General features: G+C 44.6%; 1 protein-coding gene across 4 annotated transcripts in view; it reads left to right on the top strand.

Annotated features, from left to right (window-relative positions):
* CHST11 (carbohydrate sulfotransferase 11) overlaps positions 1-23687 on the top strand; it is a 358621-nt gene that overhangs the window by 307366 nt on the left and 27568 nt on the right. The window lies entirely within an intron of this gene.

The following is a 23687-nucleotide window of genomic DNA, read 5'->3' as shown; positions in this document are numbered from 1 at the left end:
CTCCTGAGTCTGCTCTATACTTGGGCTATAACCATAATTGCCAACCGCCATTTCCATCTATGATCCCATGTTCCTATCTATCTGCCAATCAAGTTCTATACTCTGCATATTTTGTGCACCGTCTAGGCACATTCTCTAGTGCTGTAATGGTTTAATGTGGCAGAAAGCACACTGGAGACTCTAACGGACAAGCAGTTTATCTAGGACTCCACCCTATATCCTCCTCTGACTGCAAATACTAAGGAGGCCACATATGTATTAGGTGGCTAAGCATAAAACATACTGTTTATGTGCTAAACTCAGTAAAAATAACAGTTACATATGTCTGTAGTTATTACAGTAACCCAGGAAATAAAATATTTTAGGCCAAAAAAGGGCTTCTGTAGCGCCGTTCAAGTGGCTAAAAATTACAATAGGATACATAAGTATAGGTTAATACAGACAGTATTTAATATCACATAGATGCATGATTACATAGAGCAGTTAGCATGTTTTTGTATAGGGTTGTTAAGCTAGAATGAAATAATGGGTTTTAAAGTCACGCCCAAAGGCTGACTGAAAGTCTGATGGGACAAGGGAGGGAATTGCAGATGGTAGGATCAGCCTGAGAAAACCTAAATGTGCGAATGGGAAGTGGTGATCAGTGAGAGATTTTCCCCCTTCATTTTTTTCCTCACATTCCCTGCTTAGCACATTTCAGTCTGGCTCCGTCCTCTCCACTCCAATGAAACAACCCTCACGAAAGTCTGCTATGACGCCTCCATGCTGCTAAATCCAAGGGCCACTACTCTTTGCTTATTCTCCTTGACCTCTCTGCTGCCTTCGACACTGTGGACCACCCTCTCCTCCTATAAATCATTCACTCCATTGGTCTGCCTGGTACTGCCCTCTCTTGGCTGTCTTCCTAGCTCTCTGACTGCTTCTTCTCTGTCTCCTCTCATGACCCCACTTCGTGCACACTTCCTAACAGTAGGTGTTCCCCAAGGATCTGTTCTTGGACCTCTCCTTTTTTTCTCTCTGTACGTCCTCTTTAGGCAAGCTAATTAGTTCTCATTAGTAGTTTTGTTATGCAAATCTAGGGATCCCATGTTCTGGAATTGAACCATGCATGTGTATACAGTATGTGTGTGACTGTTTATATGTACAGCTGTGTCCTCCTACATCTTGCCTTAATACACCATGTAGCGGAAGATGCCTGGCGTGAGTTAACTGACTTTAACACGCAAGTAAACTCTGCTGATTAAAAGTATATGCGGCATTCCTATATTCTGTGTGCGACCGCGCCTGTGTCGGCATGCAAAATCCTATCTTAGTGTTTTCCTAGAAATGTACTATTTCGTATGCGGATACAGCCATGGTCGCTCAGAGAATATAGGCATGCCCAATATCATTTCAATCAGCAAGAGGCTGCTTGTGTGTCCTATTTGCATAATTTTGTGAATTAGACGCATTTTAATGGAAAAAGTAACACGTAAAGATGATCAGCGCTAGGCAGTCACGCCACAGCATGGTGTGAAGAGGAGGGCTGTTAAATTTGCAGGGAGGTTAGATGTAAGTGGACACATCTGTATGTGTATATGTGTGTGACTGTATGTCTGCATTTCCCACCAACAATCACAATTTAGTTTCTGGGTACTGTCCCACCTGTGGGCTGGAGAAAAGTTAGGAAGGGAACTGTGCTCTGCGCATAAGGCTGGGGGAGCTATGTGCACGACCCCAGCGAGAAGTGAAATTTTCGTGCAACATATGGACGTGCTCCCTGCTCATGTGCAAACCAAAGGCTTGTGCACTATGTTCGGTACTTTGTGCATGTAGTGTGACGTTGTACGCTGGGCGGCTTCAGACTGTCAGTCATTTGACAGTCTGATGCTGTTTGGGCGCAGCGACGGCCCTCGTTTCTCCAAACTGGTGTGCAAGCGAGGAAAGAGGCCAGGATCTCCGTCAGAAGATGAAGATTTCCTGGCTTCTTGGTAGGTATTGGGCGGCTGTCTTGCACTACCCCATGGGTCACGAAGCCTGCCGGTGGTGCTGGGGAAGATATAGGAGGCAGCTCGGATCAGTACTGCAACAAGAGGCATGGTGCCTCCCGCTGCATTACCATATTAGTGCTATCGCTGCTGCTTCCACGTAAGCAGCAGCAATAGCAACCCTGTACCCCAAATGTTGGTCTTTAGGGCCCCCAAAGCCTTAATCCAGCTCTGAGTACATCTACCCCTAGTTCCTAACAATGCAATGTATTCACAGGATAAAAGGATAATCAAAGCACGAATTTGAATGAAGTTTGATTAAAAGTTGCTTTTGTGACATTTATTTTGTAATTGGTCCAGCTGTTGAATAGATATTATAAAGCTAAAAACTGACATGAGCGTTTCAGTATACAGAGGGATTTCTGTCACTATTTAGACTTGTTGCATATTTCTTGGATGTTTTTCAAATCCTCTTTAAAACTAAGAGAGTGATCCCACAATATGTATGAAAGCTTGCAAAGGTGGGTAGGCAAAGCTTTCCATTTCCGTGATTGTTATATGCGGATAAATGTATTAACTGTATGGGGGAGAAGTGGTATCAGCGCACGTTGTGTGCATTGATACCGCTTCTCCCCCTTGTAAGACACTGGCGGTGCTGGCTCAATGACATGCGCCCCTGTCCATATCTGCACTGCTATCTAAAAGATTACAAACACAGCCTGTAACATGAGAAGGAAATGCTGTAGCTTAAAACCGGGCAGTCGCTGCCAGATACGACCAGCGACTGCCTGGTTTGCAGCTTTGGCGCCCAGCGGTGTGTATATTCCGGACAGCACGCTGCAATACCACCTGTGGCTCCAATATCAGGAACAGGGTAAGATCTCTTCTGGTTCCTATATTTCTACATTCTGCAAAGGATTTTAACATATTCACAACAGAAATCACATCAGTTTGATTTTAGATGCATGCCATGTGCTAAGGAGAGTTTGAGATGCATGCCATATAAGGAGAACCCTATTGGTTCTCAAACATTGTTTGTTTTATCTGTTTTTTCCTGTGTTTATTACTGTTTTTTATTGTGAGTTATATGTACTTTATTAAATACTTTTTGGGAAACACTCCAGTGCCCAGTATAAACATACAGCATTTATTTTTCACTATACACTTTTTATTTGGGTACCGGGGAGACCAAAGTATTACACACAGACTGCAAAGGATGGTTGCGCTACAGAACTATGGCCCTCATTCCGAGTTGTTCGCTCGCTAGCTGCTTTTAGCAGCATTGCACACGCTAAGCCGCCGCCTACTGGGAGTGTATCTTAGCATAGCAGAATTGCGAATACAAAATTCTTAGCAGTTTCTGAGTAGCTTGAGACTTACTCCTCCACTGCGATCAGCTCAGTCAGTTTCGTTCCTGGTTTGCCGTCACACACACGCCCAGCGTTCGCCCAGACACTCCCCCGTTTCTGGAAAACACTCCCCCGTTTCTTCAGACACTCCCCCGTTTCTTCAGACACTCCCCCGTTTCTTCAGACACTCCCCCGCAGACACTCCCCCGTTTTTCCCAGAAACGCCAGCGTTTTTTCGCACACTCGAAGAAAACGGCCAGTTTCCGCCCAGAAACACCCACTTCCTGTCAATCACACTACGATCACCAGAACTATGAAAAATCCTCGTTAGGCCGTGAGTAAAATACCTAACTTTTGTGTAAAATAACTAAGCGCATGCGCTATGCGAATCTTGCGCATGCGCAGTAAGCGACTAATCGCAGTATAGCGAAAATCGGCAACGAGCGAACAACTCGGAATGACCCCCTATACCTACCTCTTGCTCAACAGACTGTAACATGACAGTTAGGGGCTGGTGCTTTATCTCTTTCCAAGGCTTAGTACGTAGACCCCAGAGTCACTGTAGTTCTCGCCGACTTTCAACTTCATCACGGATTGTTGGAGTAAGATTTGACCTCAACAGGACTGAATGAATACTTGCAAGATAGACAGCTTGCTCTGTGTCTGCCATGTTGCTATATGATAAGCCCTTTAATTAAAATACTGATTTATGACACTGCTTAAAGAGGGAACCAAAAATGATATAATTACAATAATGGCCTATTTATTATACTATGACAAAAAAGGACATTAGCTGAATGTTTTCTAGGGTTATTGATTTTACTGTATGCCATCCATTATATTAATTGGTATTTCAGTCATAAAAGAATACCTGCATGTATTTATTAACAGATACTATAGTATAAAATCTCTGCGTATTGTCATTCATATGTCATTTATTTATAATTCTAAGACTCGGAAATTAACGTATATGTAGATGTGAAATAATCTACATTTCATACTTGCCTACTCTCCTGGAAGCTGCGGGAGGCTCATGGTTTTGGGGGTAGCCCCCCGCACCCCCGGAAGAATAGGCAGGTCTCCTGCATCCTGCTCGCACCCTACTGATGCGGGCAGAATGGAGAGATAATCTCCCGTATTCGCGGGTTTGTCGGGTGGGTAAGGGGTTAAAATGATGCAAAGCACGTCATTTTAGCCCCGCACCTGCAAATTGCGGCGTTTTCCGATGTGGGGGTGGGGCTTGATGATGTCACAGTCCGCCCCCGCCCCCGAAGACTCCTGCAGCATCTCCTCTCCAGGCTTCTCCCGGAGAGGAGAAATCTAATTTAGGCAAGTATGCTACCTTTTATGCTATTGGACATTCAATGATTCCATACAGTCAGCAATTTATAAAATGTTACTTTGTGTCCGTATATATGTTCCACATTTGTATGTGGACACCAATGATATGTTGACATTGTTAGAATTTGGATGTAGTGTTTTTGTAGTCATACTAACTCTAACGGTATCCTAATGGCAACCCTAAGCCTAAGAACCGTAAAGCTAACCTTAAGCCTCATGGAAATGTCAACATTTCCAATTTAGACATGCTTGCAATGTTGACATTCTGCATTTGCCAACATGAATGCTAACAACCATTTTACTATGTCAACATCATCCTTGTCGACATTCTACTGTCAACATTGTGGATGTCAACATACCGAACAGGGACAAGGTGATTGTATTGTAATTACGCTAATCACATGAAAGGATGTGAAGTTCTACTGGCAGGGCCTGACTAGAACTAGACTAGATTGTGTATCAGCTTCTGATAAGGAATGTATACAGTGTGTTGGGTCTCCGTAGTACAGTGATTAATGTAGATTGTGATGTTTCCCAAAGTTCAGTAAACATTAATTTAAGCACTAAGGTTTGTATACCTAGCGACTAGACACTTAGGTTTTTATTATCAGGAAATCTAAGACTATATTTTTGGATTATATGTTGCGCAAAACCACCTTATCTGCCCTCTTTAGGTAATTTCCATTGACATAGAGCATAATCGTGTCCTTTATTCAAGGGATTCTCATGGTATTTTCCGGAGCCCATGGAACTAGGATCAGTCTGTCGTATGCATGCATCGAAGTAAAGCTGGGCATACACTATACAATTATCTTGCAGGTAATCTGCTAGATCTGACTGGTTGTAATGAAAATCTGGTAATGTATGAGCGTAAATGACAATCGACCATTTGCTCCCAAACACTGAAAAATGGATAAAAAGTGTTTATTCAAAATGGTTAAATAACAGATTTAACCATTTTGTCTGAACGACAGGTTTGGTCCTTTTTCCAGTGTTTGGGAGTAAATGGTCAGTTGTCGTTTACTCTCATACATTACCAGATTTTCATTACAACCAGTCAGATCTGGCAGATTATCTGCATATAGTGTATGCCCATCTTAATCTGCCATCAGCAAGGGCTGATAGCTATGCATATTTGCTGACACAGATTCCATTTATGGGTCAAATAAAAAATATATAGATGTGTTCTCGTACATCATTGCTGCAGTTGTGCCAAACAGCCCCTCGCGTCGTGCCAGGTCCCGTGAGTCTCTGCTAGCATCATGTGTTCTTTTTGCTGAAAATACGTCTGAGTCGCAATGCTGCTAGGACACACCAGGTGACTGTGTTGATTAATTTATGTGACACTTGTATATCTGTGTTCAACTGAATCTGTACACAAAGTGCTGCAATGTAGCAGCAGCAGCTTTCTGTCCACTACAAGTTTTATACAAGTATCACATAGCAAATTAATTGCGACTAGGATGCGTTTCTAGCAAAAACAATGGCCGATGCTAGCAGAGTTGCACAGGACTTGGCGGCTCACTTGTGCCAGGAATCTCCCACTCCATGGTGTATTGAGGCTATATGTATAAGGACACATCTATATTAAATGAGAACTCTAATCAGTATAACTTTGTGTGGCAGATATTTTATTGTTCTAACCATTATTATCCATTTAATATTTTACATATTTTATTTTCCCTTTTTTTTTTTTACAATTTATCCATAAGGTTATCACAGATTAATACAAATTAATATTAAATTAAAAAAAAAGTGCAAATCAGTATTATATTCCAACAAAGTACCATTATTATTAAGCAGGACTGGCTGGTTTAAACCAAATGTTTGTTTTGCTTTTCTTTTTTTAAACGCTGGGGGGTTTTTTTTTTCAATAATGCTGTGACCTCTTGGAAAAAAGCTTATTATAAGGGAATCTACTTGGTATTATTCCACATTTCTGTTGTTTGTGGTCTTCATCTGAGTGAGCTGAACCAATGCAGTAAATTCACACACACAACAGAGTTATAGTGAGGATGGGAGGGTGAACCAGGTCAGAGAAGTACACTGAGGTCAAGGGTTCAATTCCCGCCATGGCCCTGTGTGGAGTTTGTATATTATCCCTGTGCTTTCGTGGGTTTCCTCTCGGTACTTCGGTTTCCTCCTACAATCCAAAAATAATACTGGTAGGTCAATTGAATCGCTACAAAAAAAAAAAAACCCTAAGGCTTGTCCTCCTAACCCACTGCTCCATTCTACTCGCTCACTGTTTTTTTTCCGAATTATCTATTTATACCCCCCACCCTCACCCCCACCGAAGAGCTGAGAATGTTTCTTTAGTTAGACATTCCTAGATGATAAGACAACATAAGACATATCATTCCATTAATAATACGAACAAATAAAAAAATATATATATATTTCTGTTGTGCGTAGGTAACTTCTCAGACAAAGTCCGAAGTTTCCAGCTCGGGCTTTTAACTGTGCATGTGGCATTGCTACAAGGTGTCAGTGCTGACTTACTAATTAACTACAGATTTATTTTCTAACCTCCTAAAATAGCATATTGCTAATTAGCTAACACCAGCCAGAAGGGACCACAATGCACCTTATTGTTCTTGATGTACTGTAGGTATGCCTCTTTGTCACTTTAGTAAGCTTGAAGATCACTAGGCTTCATTGTGACAGCCCTGCCATACTGCAGCTCAGTGGGAAAACTGTGTATGCTGGGTCACACTCCCGAAGACCCTGCACTACTCATCTGAGCATGTGCCAGGGAGGCTTCACTGTACTTGCACCGGCCCCTAGATATGTTCAGGAGAAAAAGTAAGACATCTTGACAGCAGAATCTGCCAGCAGGTCCAAATGCAATTTAGAGGGACATGAATATGTCAACCCCAATACAAGATACTTATTTTGGATGTCTGAATACACAAATACACCTGATGTACTGCAGTTATTACAATAGAACCAGATTCCAAAACTCCCACTGCTTTCCAGCCAGAAGGATTAAACATTATCCTCATATCTCCCTCTTGTATGAATGAATCTGCTAGTGCAGAAAATAGCTTAATTGGAAGGTGCTTTTATTTGCATGTGCCTATTTTGCTTGTCATAAAAGTAGACAAGTGTACTGGGATTACCGGGTCCTGCTGTGTCCAGGCGGCTAGTAGAAAAGGCCCTGAGGCTTATTATGGAGATTTACCTGTGGGTAGCTAATTTGTTGCCTAATATTATTGAGTCGGGAAGTTGATGGATGTCAATTAGATTGCAAGAGAGACTCCAAAAATCTCTGCCACCTGTAGTGCCAAGGCTCATAACAACATGCCCCCATATGTAGCAGCTATGTACTGCCTAAAGCTAAAAGAACACAGCAACAACCCTTACACCTCTCTCTCTCTCTCTCTCTCTCTCTCTCTCTCTCTCTCTAGTCTTGTACTGCTTTCTAATTTCATTGTTTAATCTAATTGCAGCACATGGGCATCTGATGGGCTCTTATCAGTAATGTTAGAATTTATACAGCTTTTCTGCCTAAAATGTTACAATATTAGTTATTATTATTATTACATTTTATTTATAAGGCGCCACATGGGTTTCGCAGCGCCGTACAAAGGACAGTACAGGGAGACAAAACATAGCATTACAGTAAATAAATAACAAAAAGAGTACAGGTAACAGAGCACCACATGTTCTCAAGACATAATACAGCTAAGATGTAAGTATTGATGGAGTGATCATCGTACTACTAGAGGCTGGTGGCAATAGATGGAGATGATCCTTGACTAGCAGGATAAAGATGGTCGTTGAGTAGGGGAGAGCTGCGAGTGAAATGTGTCGAGACGAGTGCTTAGATAACAAGAGGAAAGAGGGCCCTGCTCTGAAGAGCTCACAATCTAGTGGGGAGGGGCGACAGACAGATGACAAGAGGTGCAGGCAAGTGGGAGGTAGCCTGATGGCAGTATTCAAGCAAAGCTGAGATGTTCACGGCATGAGGCAGGAGGGTGGAGGCGCGGCTTCAGCACTGGGTTATGCATCAGGAGGGTATGCTTTGATGAATAGGTAGGTTTTTAGTGCCCGTTTGAAGCTTTGCAAGGTCGGGGGGAGTCTAATGGAGCGGGGGAGTTCGTTCCACTGAAGGGGTGCAGCACGGGCAAAATCCTGAACTCGTACATGGTAAGCAGTGACCAGGGCGGTGGAGAGGCGACGGTCATTAGTCGACCGGTGGGGGGCGGGAGGGAGTATGAAGGGAAAGGAGGTTGGAGATGTAGGGAGCAGTGGAATTAGATATGACCTTGTATGTGAGGGTGAGGAGTTTGAAGAGGATTCTGTAGGGGAATGGGAGCCAGTGTAGATTTTGTCGAAGGGGAGTGGCAGATGTGGTGCGGCGGGAGAAAAAGATAAGCCTAGCTGCGGAGTTCAGGACAGATTGGAGGGGAGCATGATGGGAGTAAGCGAGGCCAGTGAGGAGAACATTGCAGTAGTCAAGTCGTGAGATGACCAGTGAGTGGATGATGAGTTTAGTTGCACTCTGTGAGAGATATGGCCTGATACGAGCAATGTTGCGTAGCTGGAAACTACAAGATTGTGCCAGAGCTTGGATGTGGGGTACAAAGGAGAGGGAGGAGTTAAGAGTGACACCCAAGCAGCGGAGTTGGGGAACGGGGGAGATGGTGGTGTTGTCAACAATGATGGAGATATTGGTCGGGGGTGTTGCTCTGGATGGGGGGAAGATGATGAGTTCAGTTTTGTCCATGTTGAGCTTTAGAGAGCGTTCAGACATCCAGGAGGAGATTGCAGAGAGGCAGCTGGAAACCTGAGAGAGGACAGAGGGGGACAGATCAGGAGATGAGAGGTAGAGTTGTGTGTCATCAGCATAGAGGTGGTATTGAAGGCCAAATGAGTTAATGAGCGCACCCAGGGAAGAGGTGTACAGGGAGAACAGAAGGGGTCCAAGGACGGAACCCTGAGGGACACCAACAGGAAGGATGGAAGGGTGTGAAGTGGTGCTGGAGGCAGACACAGAGAAGGAGCGGTTAGTGAGGTAAGAAGAAAACCAGTCAAGGACAGTGCTAGAGAGGCGAGCGTTTTGGAGTGTGGATGATCTACGGTGTCAAAGGCAGCAGAGAGGTCCAGAAGGATGAGCAGAGAGAAGTGGCCCCTGGATTTGGCCGAAAGCAGGTCATTGGTAACTTTCACCAGGGCAGTCTCAGTTGAGTGGAGAGGGCGAAAGCCAGATTGTAGTGGATCAAGGATGGAGCTGTCAGAGAGGTAGCTTGTGAGACGGCTGTAGACTAGTCATTCAAGTAATTTGGAGGCGAAAGGGAGAAGAGAGATGGGGCGGTAGTTAGTAGGTGATGAGGGGTCGAGGTTGGGTATTTTGAGAATAGGTGAGACCAGAGCATGTTTGAATGGCGAGGGGAAGATGCCGGTAGAGAGGGACAGGTTAAAGAGGTGAGCAAGGTGGAAGCAGGCAGTGGGGGAGAGGGAACGGAGAAGGTGGGAGGGAAGGGGGCCCAGGGGGCAGGTGGAGGGGGGGGGGGATAAGATGAGGGAGTGGACTTCCTTTTCTGAAGTGGGACAGAAGGAGGACAGGGTGGGATAGATGGAGGGGAGGGATAAATGGGGCAGGGTGGTAGCAGAGGGGTGACAGCGGGAGATGTCGTGTTGGATATCCTCAATTTTGGAGATGAAGAAGGAGGCAAAGTCAGTGGCAGTGAGGGAGGATGGGAGGGGAGGAGGAGGGGGGCGAAGGAGAGTGTTGAAAGTTTCAAAGAGACGGCGTGGACAGGAGGACTGAGATGAGTGCTTGGAAAAAGGATTGCTTGGCGAGGGAAAGAGCAGAGCTGTAGGAGGAGAGAATAAACTTGAAATGGAGGAAGTCCGGCAGAGAGTGAGATTTCCCCCAGGAGCGTTCAGCGGAACGTGAGCATTTTTGTAAGAAACGTGTTCGTTTGGTGTGCCAGGGTTGGGGTTTGGAGCGGCGGAGGGGGACAGAAAAGAGGGGGCCACAGAGTCGAGGGCAGCGGTTAGGTTAGAGTTATAGAAGGAGGCTGCCTGGTTGGGACAAGTTATAGTGGAAAGAGGAGATAGGAAAGTCTCGAGGGAGGACATGAAAGTGGGGTTGAGAGACCCGAGATTGCGTCTGGTGGTGGTGGGTCTGGGCGTGGAGTGGAGGAAGGAGGATGAGAGGGTGAAAGAAAGCAGATGGTGGTCAGAGAGAGGGAAGGAAGAGTTTGAGAAGTCAGAGAGATCACATCGGTGGGTGAAGACAAGGTCGAGGGAGTGGCCGAGATTGTGAGTAGGGGTGGAGGTCCATTGAGAAAGTCCAAAGGAGGTGGAAAGGGCAAGAAGATTAGTGGAAGCAGCATTAGTGATGTCAATAGGGATGTTAAAGCCACCGAGGATGACAGAGGGGAGGTCGGAGGAGAGAAAGTGGGGAAGCCAGGCAGCAAAGTTGTCAAGGAACGGTGAACAGAGGCCAGGGGGGCGGTAGATCACTGCCACAAGGAGGTGAATGGGGTAGAAGAGGCGGATAGTGTGGACCTCGAAGGTGGAGAAGGTGAGGGAGGGCTCAGGTGGGATGACACGAAAGGTGCAGTTAGGGGAGAGAAGGATGCCCACGCCTCCACCCTGGCGACCATCAGGTCTGACCATGTGGGTGAAGGGGAGGCCTCCGTAGGAGAGGGCAGCAGGGGAGGTGGTGTTAGAGGAGGAGAGCCAGGTTTCAGTGATGGCGAGAAGGTTAAAAGAGTGGGAGATGAAGAGGTCGTGGATAGTTGGCAGCTTGTTGCAGATTGATCTAGCATTCCAGAGAGCACAGGAGAAAGGAAGGGAGGGGGCAGGGTAGATAGGGATAAGGTTGGCTGGGTTCTGAGTGTTTGTGGGTGATTTGGAATTTGGGGGGTGAGACCTGGCCGTGAGGATTGGTATGTGACAGGATCGAGGAGCCATAATTTGTTACAGTAGTGTTCAGAAAAATAGAATGGTGTGCGTGTAATATAGAATGAGCAAGGAGAATGTGGGGTGTAATGTAAGCAAAAGACAGAATTTTAAGAAATAATGGAAGGAACGGAGAGGCTGAGATGGATACACAGTGGTTGTAGATTGTGTAAATGAGAGTGTGAGCAATGTGTGAGAGCAGTAGGGCTGTTACTTAATCAGACAGGTAGTTCAGTGTCCAGGCTGTGCAGGCTGCAGTCGTTGCTGATAGTGGTATAGGTAAGTCACTGTAGTCTGTTGTTTGCAGTTCTTTTGTGGAGGTGGGGGAGATAGTCTGCTGTCCTTCTGTTTCTCTCCGTATATCTCCAAAAATTATATCACACTTTGCACTAACATACTTGGCAACAAAGATGCTTGCAGCCTAAGATGTTTGCAGCCTTGATCTATACTAGTTAAATAACCATGCAGACATGGATACAGGGTTAATTGATAGCACCCACCCTCTGAAAACTCCACCCACAACAAAAGGTTGCCTCAAGGTGTGAACAAACCACTATACCCCCACTAATACACAGTGAGAACAGACTATAGTCTGGCCTAGAAATCACTAATTAAAGATAAAATTGTCAATACCTAGCATAGTTCAAAAAGCATGTAATGGATGGATGTAAAAGTTGCAGCAGTGAGAGATTGTCAATAGTTAATTCACAGAACAAGCTTAGGTGCCATAAATATGGCTGCCATATTAAATTTTCTACATGTTTTCACATAAAATTTACATACACAATTTCTTCATTGAAGCAAAATACATTTCTAGTGTATAATAAAAAAATAAAATATATTTTTGCACATTTAGCAACCATTTGGAAAATTAAGTTAAGGTCAACTCCAAACTTTACCAGAAAAAAACCCCATACAATGAACATGAATAAATCAGCAAAAGAAACACTTGGGGTGTGGTATGTAAGGAGCTGATTGGTAAGTGCTTTTTGTCTCTCCACTTAACCTCTCTACGTGAATCGGTTACATTTAGTTAGTGTTAGTTTGGTCATTTCAAATGTAAACATTGAACAAAACAGGATAAAGTATAGGCCTCCCTCATTTATTGTTTGCCCAGGACACACATCCATTATTACAGCCAGGGCAGTCGAGAGCCGGGATGAACCCAGGTATTTTTCAATGGGTGTGGCCCAATCACAGGAGGTGTGGTCATGTACCCTTTGAAAAAAAATACTGAAAAAAATAATACTTTAAGCACTTCCATGGCCACACTGCAGCCCAGTACACAGCAGCATGTGCTGGGCTGAGGAAAAGAGCTGCAGCTGCTGCTAGGCAAGGGGGAGTAGACCTGGGCCCCTACTGGACCCTCACTGGGCCCCTCCATCAGACCTGGGCCTGGGTAATTTGTACCCTCTCTCGGCACCACTGATTACAGCTACAGTGGCGTCACAATGGAGGTGCCAGCTGTACCTGGGTGTCACCTGCCAAGGGCTGACACCAAAGTGTCTGCTCCTGTCACAGTGTAAAAGCTGACACCAAAGTGTCTGCTCCTGTCACAGTGTAAAAGCTGACACCAAAGTGTCTGCTCCTGCCACAGTGTAGAAGCTGACACTGCAGACAACGTAGTCTCCAGGGGCAGCCTGCATCTCCTGGATCCCCAGAGTGACCGAAACAGGGACCGGGATGCTTAGCCACGCCCTTGTCCTGTGAAGCTATCACCCTATCTGCAAAGCCACATCCCCTTTTAGGGGCACACACTTGCAGTGCTCGTATGGTCTTTACTTGTCGCACGGGGTGTAAAATGGGTAAGTGACACCACTGCCCGATCATACCCGGAGATTGCTAAAGTTATTCTTAACCAACAAATGTAGATAACCTATTCTACTTTTAAAACTAACTGAACCATGTATTCACAGTATATTGTGTGATTCAGTATGGACCTACAAAAAGCTATAGAGTAGTAGAAAATTGTTCTGGTTTAAACAGTATAAGTAAAGCAATGTCAACAACATAGATATAGGTTTGTGAATGTTAGAACGGTCTCTGTATTGGGAAGCACAGGGAGCAATTGTGATTATAGTTCTGTTAAATACGATGACAGTGCTCAACAATTTTCATAAAAATGAAAAATTTTCTCCTGAAGGCCGTAAAACAATGAGAGCTTCTAGTTATGAGTCATGCCTGTGAAGCCAGGTTAGTAATACAAATAGTGTACATATTACACCAGGCCTTTAGGGGAAAGAAAGTAAATTTATTTTTCAGTCAAATATTTCTCAGTTCAAAATGGCTGAAGGCAATAATTCTGTAGATTGCCTTCAATAGATTCAAGGATACCTGTTGTATGTGTCATTCCTACTCATTGTAAAAATGGGATACAATCTATTTACCTACAATCAAAATCCTGACTGTCAAAATACCAACAACCATTGACCGACGGTCATTAAAATACAGACAAGGTCAAAATACCGACATTTAAAATGCAGGCAAGTCAAAAAGTTGACATGAGTTTTTCATGTTGTTTTATTGAAACCGATTTTGTTCATGCTTTACCATCCCAGTGGACCTGGAGGGGGAATATAATAGTGTGCATGAAGCATGGCAAGCGCAGTGGTACACTTAGACGGTGTCCATGTGGACACACGCACACACAAAAATAAACAACTCGTGTCGACTCTGTGACCTGTCAACATTTTAAATGTTGGTATTTTGACCTTGTCTGTTTTTAAATGTCGGTATTTTGACCTTGTCTGTCAATTGTTGGTATTTTGACCGTCAGGATTTTGATTGTAGGTATTTCATACTAAATGCGTAAAAATAAGTACATCGGAGTTAAACTTGTGTATGAAGCTGTAGAGTTAGGTGCTACAAACAATTTAATCTGGAATATGTTATTTTTTCCATTATGAGTTACACAATGCTTGGTACATGTGGGGAAGGTGTGTGTCACTCTCATCCAATGTTATGCTTTCTGCTATATCACTTGACTCTTCCACTATTCTGTAATATATCGAAAATAAGGGGGAAGAGGGAAAAGGAAAAAACACCTACAATACGCACAGGTCAGTGTGAGAGTATACTGTAGATTGTACACTATTATATCTGGAGGTACTAAATTTCAACAGATTAGTAGTAGATGGGTGAATGATAAAACCACAATGCTAAAGATAATGCTCCTAGGTAGGAGATGTAGGTAATAGGTGTGGAGGTACACCCTGAGAGTAGGGATTATTAGTATGTTTACAAAAGAGACAGAAAAGTACTCTCCTGCTGGGGGGAGGCATGAGTGTAATAAGTTAAAATCTAACTTTTAATATAAGTACAGGTTGAGTATCCCTTATCCAAAATGCTTGGAACCAGAAGTATTTTGGATATTGGATTTTTCCATATTTTGGAACAACTGCATACCATAATGAGATATCATGGTGATGGGACCTAAGTCTAAGCACAGAATAGATTTATGTTTCATATACACCTTATACACACAGCCTGAAGGTCATTTTAGAAAATATTTTAATAACTTTGTGCATTACACAAAGTATGTGTACATTCACACAATTCATTTATGTTTCATATACACCTTATACACACAGCCTGAAGGTCATTAAATACAATATTTTTAGTAACTTTGTGTATTAAACAAAGTTTGTGTACATTGAGCCATCAGAAAACAAAGGTTTCACTATCTCACTCTCACTCAAAAAATTCCGTATTTCGGAATATTTGGATATGCGATACTCAACCTGTATATAAAATATTATCTCTCAAGGACAAGAAAACCAAAAATAACACAGAGAAAACAATAATTATGAGAAAATGGTATCTATATTGATTTGTTCATAAAGGACAAAGATACTGTTTGGTTAATTACCCAATGAATGACGGTAGCTATGCAAAATATATTGGTATAGTGATTCAAAAGTTTGAAGGGCTACAATACGTTATAGGCAGCAAACCGTAGTACGGATAAATCCTCAAGAAGTTACAAAAAGCAGTTCATAAACCATATGCATTATTCAAAGGAGTTATTTTGAGTACAATGAAACAAAATCAGAGTGTTTAGATACAAACAAAATATATACAAGACGATATTTCAGGCAGTTTGCAAGTATAACCCAAATGCATAATTGAATATATAGGGAAGCAGAGTCCCCTGCAAGCTACAGAAAGCTATAATTTGTGTACAGCACCTGGTATTCCCGGGCAGTCGTCCATCCAAGTACTAACCAGGCCACCACTGCCTGGCTTCCAAGTTCAGATGAGTTTGGGCATACCTAGTTTGGTTTGACTAATAGGATTTGGTCCTTATGGCAAGTGCCGAGTCTCAGACCATGGGGTAATGAAAGGATAGGCATGTGCTGTTGGAGAGCCTGATATAATGTACCCTGATGTATCAGCGCAGGGCTCAGTTAATACATGCTCCCCAATGGGATTACCTAGGAAGAGTGTAATAGTGTAATCAGCCCATATGCTGTAACTAGCATTGGTGGGAGGTGAGTGGTACATCAGTGCTAAATGTCACTATTGAAATAAAAAGTGGGGTTAAAAAGAATACAAGGTCTTCATTTATTAGGTGAATAAATAATGCTTTATATATTATGCAGTATCTCCGGTATTGTGTGAGTATGTCAGGGGTTCCTTTAGACAAGGGACAGAGCAGTCCGCTGGTCACTGCTTGGAAGGTATAAAATGCTTGCAGTAGGGCTTTTTGAGTGCATTTTGTGTTGTCTTTATGTCTATATAATATTTCGTAACTAACAGTACAAGTGCCCGAAAATAGTGTTTTGCTTCTTACAATTCTTAAGTGTACTTTTTTTAACCATAAGAATAGGGAATTATATTTGTGTATACTCTCTATTTCATTTACCTTTCAGGAATGGAAATATATGGAGAGATTGTAAATGAAATATGTAACAAACATTCTTTGTAAAGAAGTTGTTCACCCAGTAGTTGAATGAATGTTATTCATAGGAAATATAGTTTTGCTTTATATAGATTAATAGCTTGCTTTACAGTCTGTAAAATGAAGAATGATTGGAATTACGAAGTCTGTGGTTACATGCAGTTCTCAATTATGGTTATTACAAAGGAAATCTGTTTTCAGCTCTATGATGTATTAAGTTTATCCTATAGTTATTGTACTGTGACTATCATTAGAGTTTCCCACCACTCCTGAAAAGCTATTATGCAGCAACAATAAAATAATAACGTGCCTTACGTGGAATAATGCACTTAATACTGTAAATTATTTGGATGTTAAGTCACCAAGAAGATCTGCGACCATATATAAAAACACAAGGCAGAGTGCTTTTATACAAGTCCCTAAAATCCTAATAACCACAATATTATACAGTAGGAGGTGCATTATTCCATTTAATTGATTAGTATGGAAATCACCATTTATACAGATATTATTTATGTAACTTGTATTTTATATTTATATAGTATTTATATACAATCCAGCAAGGTAACCAAATGAGACCTCTAATAAGGAGAGTGCCCCTACAGACGCAATACCTCAATAAAACACAGAATGGCCTCACATTAATCAAGTGTCCCGCTTGCCATGAGTTGCTGGTGCAGATACCAATGTACTTGAGAGATTCAGTATTGTTTCTGATACCTAAAATTCACATTTCCGCAAAAGTTTACACTGCCTGGCAGTGTTAGGGGTATATTCAATTGAAGTCGGATGCATTCTGCTCTCCCCCGTCTGCCCCCACCGTCTCCTCCAGCGCTGCTGTCCCCCTGTGCCCGCAGCTCCCCCAGTCTCCTCCTCTGCTGCTGTCCCCCTGTGCCCGCGGCTCTCCCGTCTACTCCGGCGCTGCTGTCCCCCTGTGCCCACTGCTCTCCCGTCTCCTCTGGCACTGCTGTCCCCGTCTCCCGCGGCTCTCCCCCCTCTCCTTCTCTAAGGTCCCTCATCTCAGTCCGACTTTTTTTATGTCGGACTGAGATGGTTGGAAACGGGGCCAAATCCTGTTGAATTTTGATCCGTTTCCCTCAAAAGTACGTGAATCGGCAGCTATACCGCCGATTCACTTACTATTCGACAAGTCTAATTCCCCGACTTGTCGAATAAAAATGCTGGTGATTGAATAGGTCGAATCACGATTCGACCTTAAAAAGTCAAAAACTGCCATCTTTTTGACAGACGGCAGCTTTCGACCCTAATTGAATATACCCCTTAGTGTGCACTTAGCTCATAAATGTGCACAGCAAGGGCCATAAGAAATGGAGGAATGGATCCCACTTCGCACTCCAGATCTCATTCCATTATGAAGGAATGGGGTTTAGCAGACGCCACGTGAAGATGCCCTTAGTTCCTGCAGTCTAGCTCCGGAAAATGTATATTCTTGGAGCATGATGAATGGAAGGCGCCTACATCAGGGCACTGATGATGATTGGGCTCTTTTCATGAAGCATACTGAAACTAGGGTTTCAGTGTAACAGGCTCATTCACCTTGATAAGTAGGCTGTAGCTGCATACGAAATGCTACGCTACAGTTTTCTCTAACGTCCTAAGTGGATGCTGGGGACTCCGTAAGGACCAAGGGGAATAGCGGCTCCGCAGGAGACTGGGCACAAAAGTAAAGCTTTAGAACTACCTGGTGTGCACTGGCTCCTCCCCCTATGACCCTCCTCCAAGCCTCAGTTAGATTTTTGTGCCCGAACGAGAAGGGTGCACACTAGGTGGCTCTCCTGAGCTGCTTAGTGAAAAGTTTAGTTTTTAGGTTTTTTATTTTCAGTGAGACCTGCTGGCAACAGGCTCACTGCATCGAGGGACTAAGGGGAGAAGAAGCGAACTCACCTGCGTGCAGAGTGGATTGGGCTTCTTAGGCTACTGGACATTAGCTCCAGAGGGACGATCACAGGCCCAGCCATGGATGGGTCCCAGAGCCGCGCCGCCGTCCCCCTTAAAGAGCCAGAAGACAGAAGAGGTCCGGAAAATCGGCGGCAGAAGACGTCCTGTCTTCAACAAGGTAGCGCACAGCACTGCAGCTGTGCGCCATTGCTCTCAGCACACTTCACACTCCGGTCACTGAGGGTGCAGGGCGCTGGGGGGGGGGCGCCCTGAGACGCAATAAAAACACCTTGGATGGCAAAAAATGCATCACATATAGCTCCTGGGCTATATGGATGCATTTAACCCCTGCCAGAATACATAGAAAAACGGGAGATAAGGCCGCCGATAAGGGGGCGGAGCCTATCTCCTCAGCACACTGGCGCCATTTTCCCTCACAGCTCCGTTGGAGGGAAGCTCCCTGGCTCTCCCCTGCAGTCACTACACTACAGAAAGGGTTAAAAAAAGAGAGGGGGGGCACTAATTATGCGCAGTATTAAAGATACAGCAGCTATAAGGGGAAAAACACTTATATAAGGTTATCCCTGTATATATATAGCGCTCTGGTGTGTGCTGGCAAACTCTCCCTCTGTCTCCCCAAAGGGCTAGTGGAGGGGTATTATGTTCGGTGAGGAAAAACTACCTGTAGTTTTCCTGAATCGAGAAATTAAATGAGGTGTGTGATGATGCGTGGGTTTCCCCCGATAACTGATAATTTCTAAAATGTTATTGGCATTATATCCTTTCCCGCCAGAGGTTAGGGTGCGTTGGGAAACACCCCCTAGGGTGGATAAAGCGCTCACATGCTTGTAAGGGCTCTACCCTCTCCTGAGATGGCCGCCCTTAAGGATCCTGCTGATAAAAAGCAGGAGGGTATCCTAAAATGTATTTACACACATACTGGTGTTATACTGCGACCAGCAATCGCCTCAGCCTGGATGTGCAGTGCTGGGTTGGCGTGGTCGGATTCCCTGACTGAAAATATTGATACCCTAGATAGGGACAGTGTATTTTTGCCTATAGAGCATTTAAAAGATGCATTTCTATATATGCGTGATGCACAGCGGAATATTTGCCGACTGGCATCAAGTCTAAGTGCGTTGTCCATTTCTACCAGTAGAGGGTTATGGACACGACAGTGGTCAGGTGATGCGGATTTCAAACGGCATTTGGAAGTATTGCCTTATTAAGGGGAGGAGTTATTTGGGGTCGGTCTTTCAGACCTGGTGGCCACGGCAACAGCTGGGAAATCCACGTTTGTACCCCAGGTCGCCTCTCAACATGAGAAGACGCCGTATTATCAGGCGCAGTCTTTTCGTGGACAAGCGGGCAAAAGGTTCCTCATTTCTGCCCCGTGACAGAGGGAGAGGAAAAAGGCTGCAGAAATCAGCCAGTTCCCAGGAACAGAAACCCTCTCCCGCCTCTGCCAAGCCCTCAGTATGACGCTGGGGCTTTACAAGCAGAATCAGGCACGGTGGGGGGCCCGTCTCAATGAATTTCAGCGCGCAGTGGGCTCACTCGCAAGTAGACCCCTGGATCCTTCAGGTGATATCTCAGGGGTACAAATTGGAATTCGAGACGTCTCCCCCTCGCCGTTTCCTAAAGTCGGCTTTACCGATGTCTCCTTCTGACAGGGAGACAGTTTTGGAAGCCATTCACAAGCTGTATTCCCAGCAGGTGATAATCAAGGTACCCCTCCTGCAACAGGGAACGGGGTATTATTCCACACTGTTGTGGTACCGAAGCCGGACGGCTCGGTGAGACCGATTCTAAATCTAAAATCTTTGAACACTTACATACAGAGGTTCAAATTCAAGATTGAGTCACTCAGAGCAGTGATTGCGAACCTGGAAGAAGGGGACTACATGATGTCTCGGGACATCAAGGATGCTTACCTTCATGTCCAAATTTACCCTTCTCACCAAGGGTACCTCAGGTTTATGGTACAGAACTGTCACTATCAGTTCAGACGCTGCCGTATGGATGGTCCACGGCACCCCGGGTCTTTACCAAGGTAATGGCCGAAATGATGATATTCCTTCGAAGGAAGGGAATTTTAGTTATCCCTTACTTGGACGATTCCCTGATAAAGGTAAGATCCAGGGAACAGTTGGAGGTCGGTGTAGCACTATCTCAGGTAGTGTTGCGGCAGCACGATTGGATTCTCAATATTCCAAAATCGCAGCTGGTTCCGACGACTCGTCTTTTGTTCCTAGGGATGATCCTGGACACAGTCCAGAAAAAGGTGTTTCTCCCGGAGGAGAAAGCCAGGGAGTTATCCGAGCTAGTCAGGAACCTCCTAAAACCGAGCCAAGTCTCAGTGCATCAATGCACAAGGGTTCTGGGTAAAATGGTGGCTTCCTACGAAGCAATCCCATTCGGCAGATTCCACGCAAGAACTTTCCAGTGGGACCTGCTGGACAAATGGTCCGGGTCGCATCTTCAGATGCATCAGCGGATAACCCTGTCACCAAGAACAAGGGTGTCCCTCCTGTGGTGGTTGCAGAGTGCTCATCTTCTAGAGGGCCGCAGTTTCGGCATTCAGGACTGGGTCCTGGTGACCACGGATGCCAGCCTGCGAGGCTGGGGAGCAGTCACACAGGGAAGGAATTTCCAGGGCTTATGGTCAAGCCTGGAGACATCACTTCACATAAATATCCTGAAGCTAAGGGCCATTTACAATGCTCTAAGCTTAGCAAGACCTCTGCTTCAAGGTCAGCTGGTGTTGATCCAGTCAGACAACATCACGGCAGTCACCCACGTAAACAGACAGGGTGGCACAAGAAGCAGGAGGGCAATGGCAGAAGCTGCAAGGATTCTTCGCTGGGCGGAAAATCATGTGATAGCACTGTCAGCAATTCCGGGAGTGGACAACTGGGAAGCAGACTTCCTCAGCAGACACGACCTCCACCCGGGAGAGTGGGGACTTCACCCAGAAGTCTTCCACATGATTATAAACCGTTGGGAAAAACTCGACAGGTATTGCGCCAGGTCAAGGGACCCTCAGGCAATAGCTGTAGACGCTCTGGTAACACCGTGGGTGTACCAGTCAGTGTATGTGTTCCCTAATCTGCCTCTCATACCCAAGGTACTGAGATTGATAAGATGGAGAGGAGTAAGCACTATATTCGTGGCTCCGGATTGGCCAAGAAGGACTTGGTAACCGGAACTTCAAGAGATGCTCACGGAGGATCCGTGGCCTCTACCTCTAAGAAGGGACCTGCTCCAGCAAGGACCCTGTCTGTTCCAAGACTTACCGCGACTGCGTTTGACGGCATGGCGGTTGAACGCCGGATCCTGAAGGAAAAAAGGCATTCCGGATGAAGTCATCCCTATCCTGATCAAAGCCAGGAAGGATGTAACCGCAAAACATTATCACCGCATTTGGCGAAAATATGTTGCGTGGTGCGAGGCCAGTAAGGCCCGACGGAGGAAATTCAACTGGCTCGATTCCTACATTTCCTGCAAACAGGAGTGTCTATGGGCCTGAAATTGGGGTCCATTAAGTTTCAAATTTCGGTCCTGTCAATTTTCTTCCAAAAAGAACTAGCTTCAGTCCCTGAAGTTCAGACGTTGTAAAAGGGGTACTGCATATACAGCCTCCTTTTGTGCCTCCAGAGGCACCTTGGGATCTCAATGTAGTTTTTGGGTTCCAAAAAAGTCACATTGGTTTGAACCACTTAAATCTGTGGAGTTAAAATATCTCACATGGAAAGTGGTCATGCTGTTGGCCCTGGCCTGGGCCAGGCGCGTGTCAGAATTGGCGGCTTTATCCTGTAAAAGCCCTTATCTGATTTTCCATTCGGACAGGGCGGAATTGAGGACTCGTCCTCAGTTTCTCCCTAAGGTGGTTTCAGCGTTTCACCTGAACCAACCTATTGTGGTGCCTGCGGCTACTAGGGACTTGGAGGACTCCAAGTTACTAGACGTTGTCAGGGCCCTGAAAATATATGTTTCCAGGACGGCTGGAGTCAGAAAATCTGACTCGCTGTTTATCCTGTATGCACCCAACAAGCTGGGTGCCCCTGCTTCTAAGCAGACTATTGCTCGTTGGATTTGTAGTACAATTCAGCTTGCACATTCTGTGGCAGGCCTGCCACAGCCAAAAATCTGTAAATGCCCACTCCACAAGGAAGATGGGCTCATCTTGGGCGGCTGCCCGAGGGGTCTCGGCTTTACAACTTTGCCGAGCAGCTACTTGGTCAGGAGCAAATACGTTTGTAAAATTCTACAAAATTGATACCCTGGCTGAGGAGGACCTGGAGTTCTCTCATTTGGTGCTGCAGAGTCATCCGCACTCTCCCGCCCGTTTGGGAGCTTTGGTATAATCCCCATGGTCCTTACGGAGTCCCCAGCATCCACTTAGGACGTTAGAGAAAATAAGAATTTACTTACCGATAATTCTATTTCTCGTAGTCCGTAGTGGATGCTGGGCGCCCATCCCAAGTGCGGATTGTCTGCAATACTGGTACATAGTTATTGTTACCAAAAAATCGGGTTATTGCTGTAGTGAGCCATCTTTTCTAGAGGCTCCTCTGTTATCATGCTGTTAACTGGGTTTAGATCACGAGTTGTACGGTGTGATTGGTGTGGCTGGTATGAGTCTTACCCGGGATTCAAAATCCTTCCTTATTGTGTACGCTCGTCCGGGCACAGTATCCTAACTGAGGCTTGGAGGAGGGTCATAGGGGGAGGAGCCAGTGCACACCAGGTAGTTCTAAAGCTTTACTTTTGTGCCCAGTCTCCTGCGGAGCCGCTATTCCCCTTGGTCCTTACGGAGTCCCCAGCATCCACTACGGACTACGAGAAATAGAATTATCGGTAAGTAAATTCTTATTTTTACCTAGAAAACACAGTAATATACCACTTTGTATGCAGATACAGCCGCGGTCATACGCAGCATATAGGCATGCTGCATAGAATTTTAATCAGCAGAGTCTGCTTATGCCTCTTATTCACATAGCTATACAAATAAGACGCATATTTTGAAAAAAAATAAAATAAGCTGCTTGTGCATCCAAAAAGTTGCATGAAAAGACGCTCGGCACTACCGAATCAAGCCACAGCATTTCATGAATAGAAGGACTGTTTAAACGTGCCAGTAGGCTAGATGTATGTGGACACATCTGTAATCCTATAACGAGTATGACTACATTATATTTCACATACCAAGTTTTTGACATTCAGTTAACTTCAAGCTCAGCCTTTACTGTAATCTGCACACCTACGTATTGTCAGTGTCATCCTGAGAGTAGAGTGAAATAATTTAAACTA

This window comes from Pseudophryne corroboree, chromosome 6 (genome assembly GCF_028390025.1).
Source record: "Pseudophryne corroboree isolate aPseCor3 chromosome 6, aPseCor3.hap2, whole genome shotgun sequence".
NCBI classification, from domain to species: domain Eukaryota; kingdom Metazoa; phylum Chordata; class Amphibia; order Anura; family Myobatrachidae; genus Pseudophryne; species Pseudophryne corroboree.
This window is presented reverse-complemented; position numbering and strand designations above follow the sequence as displayed.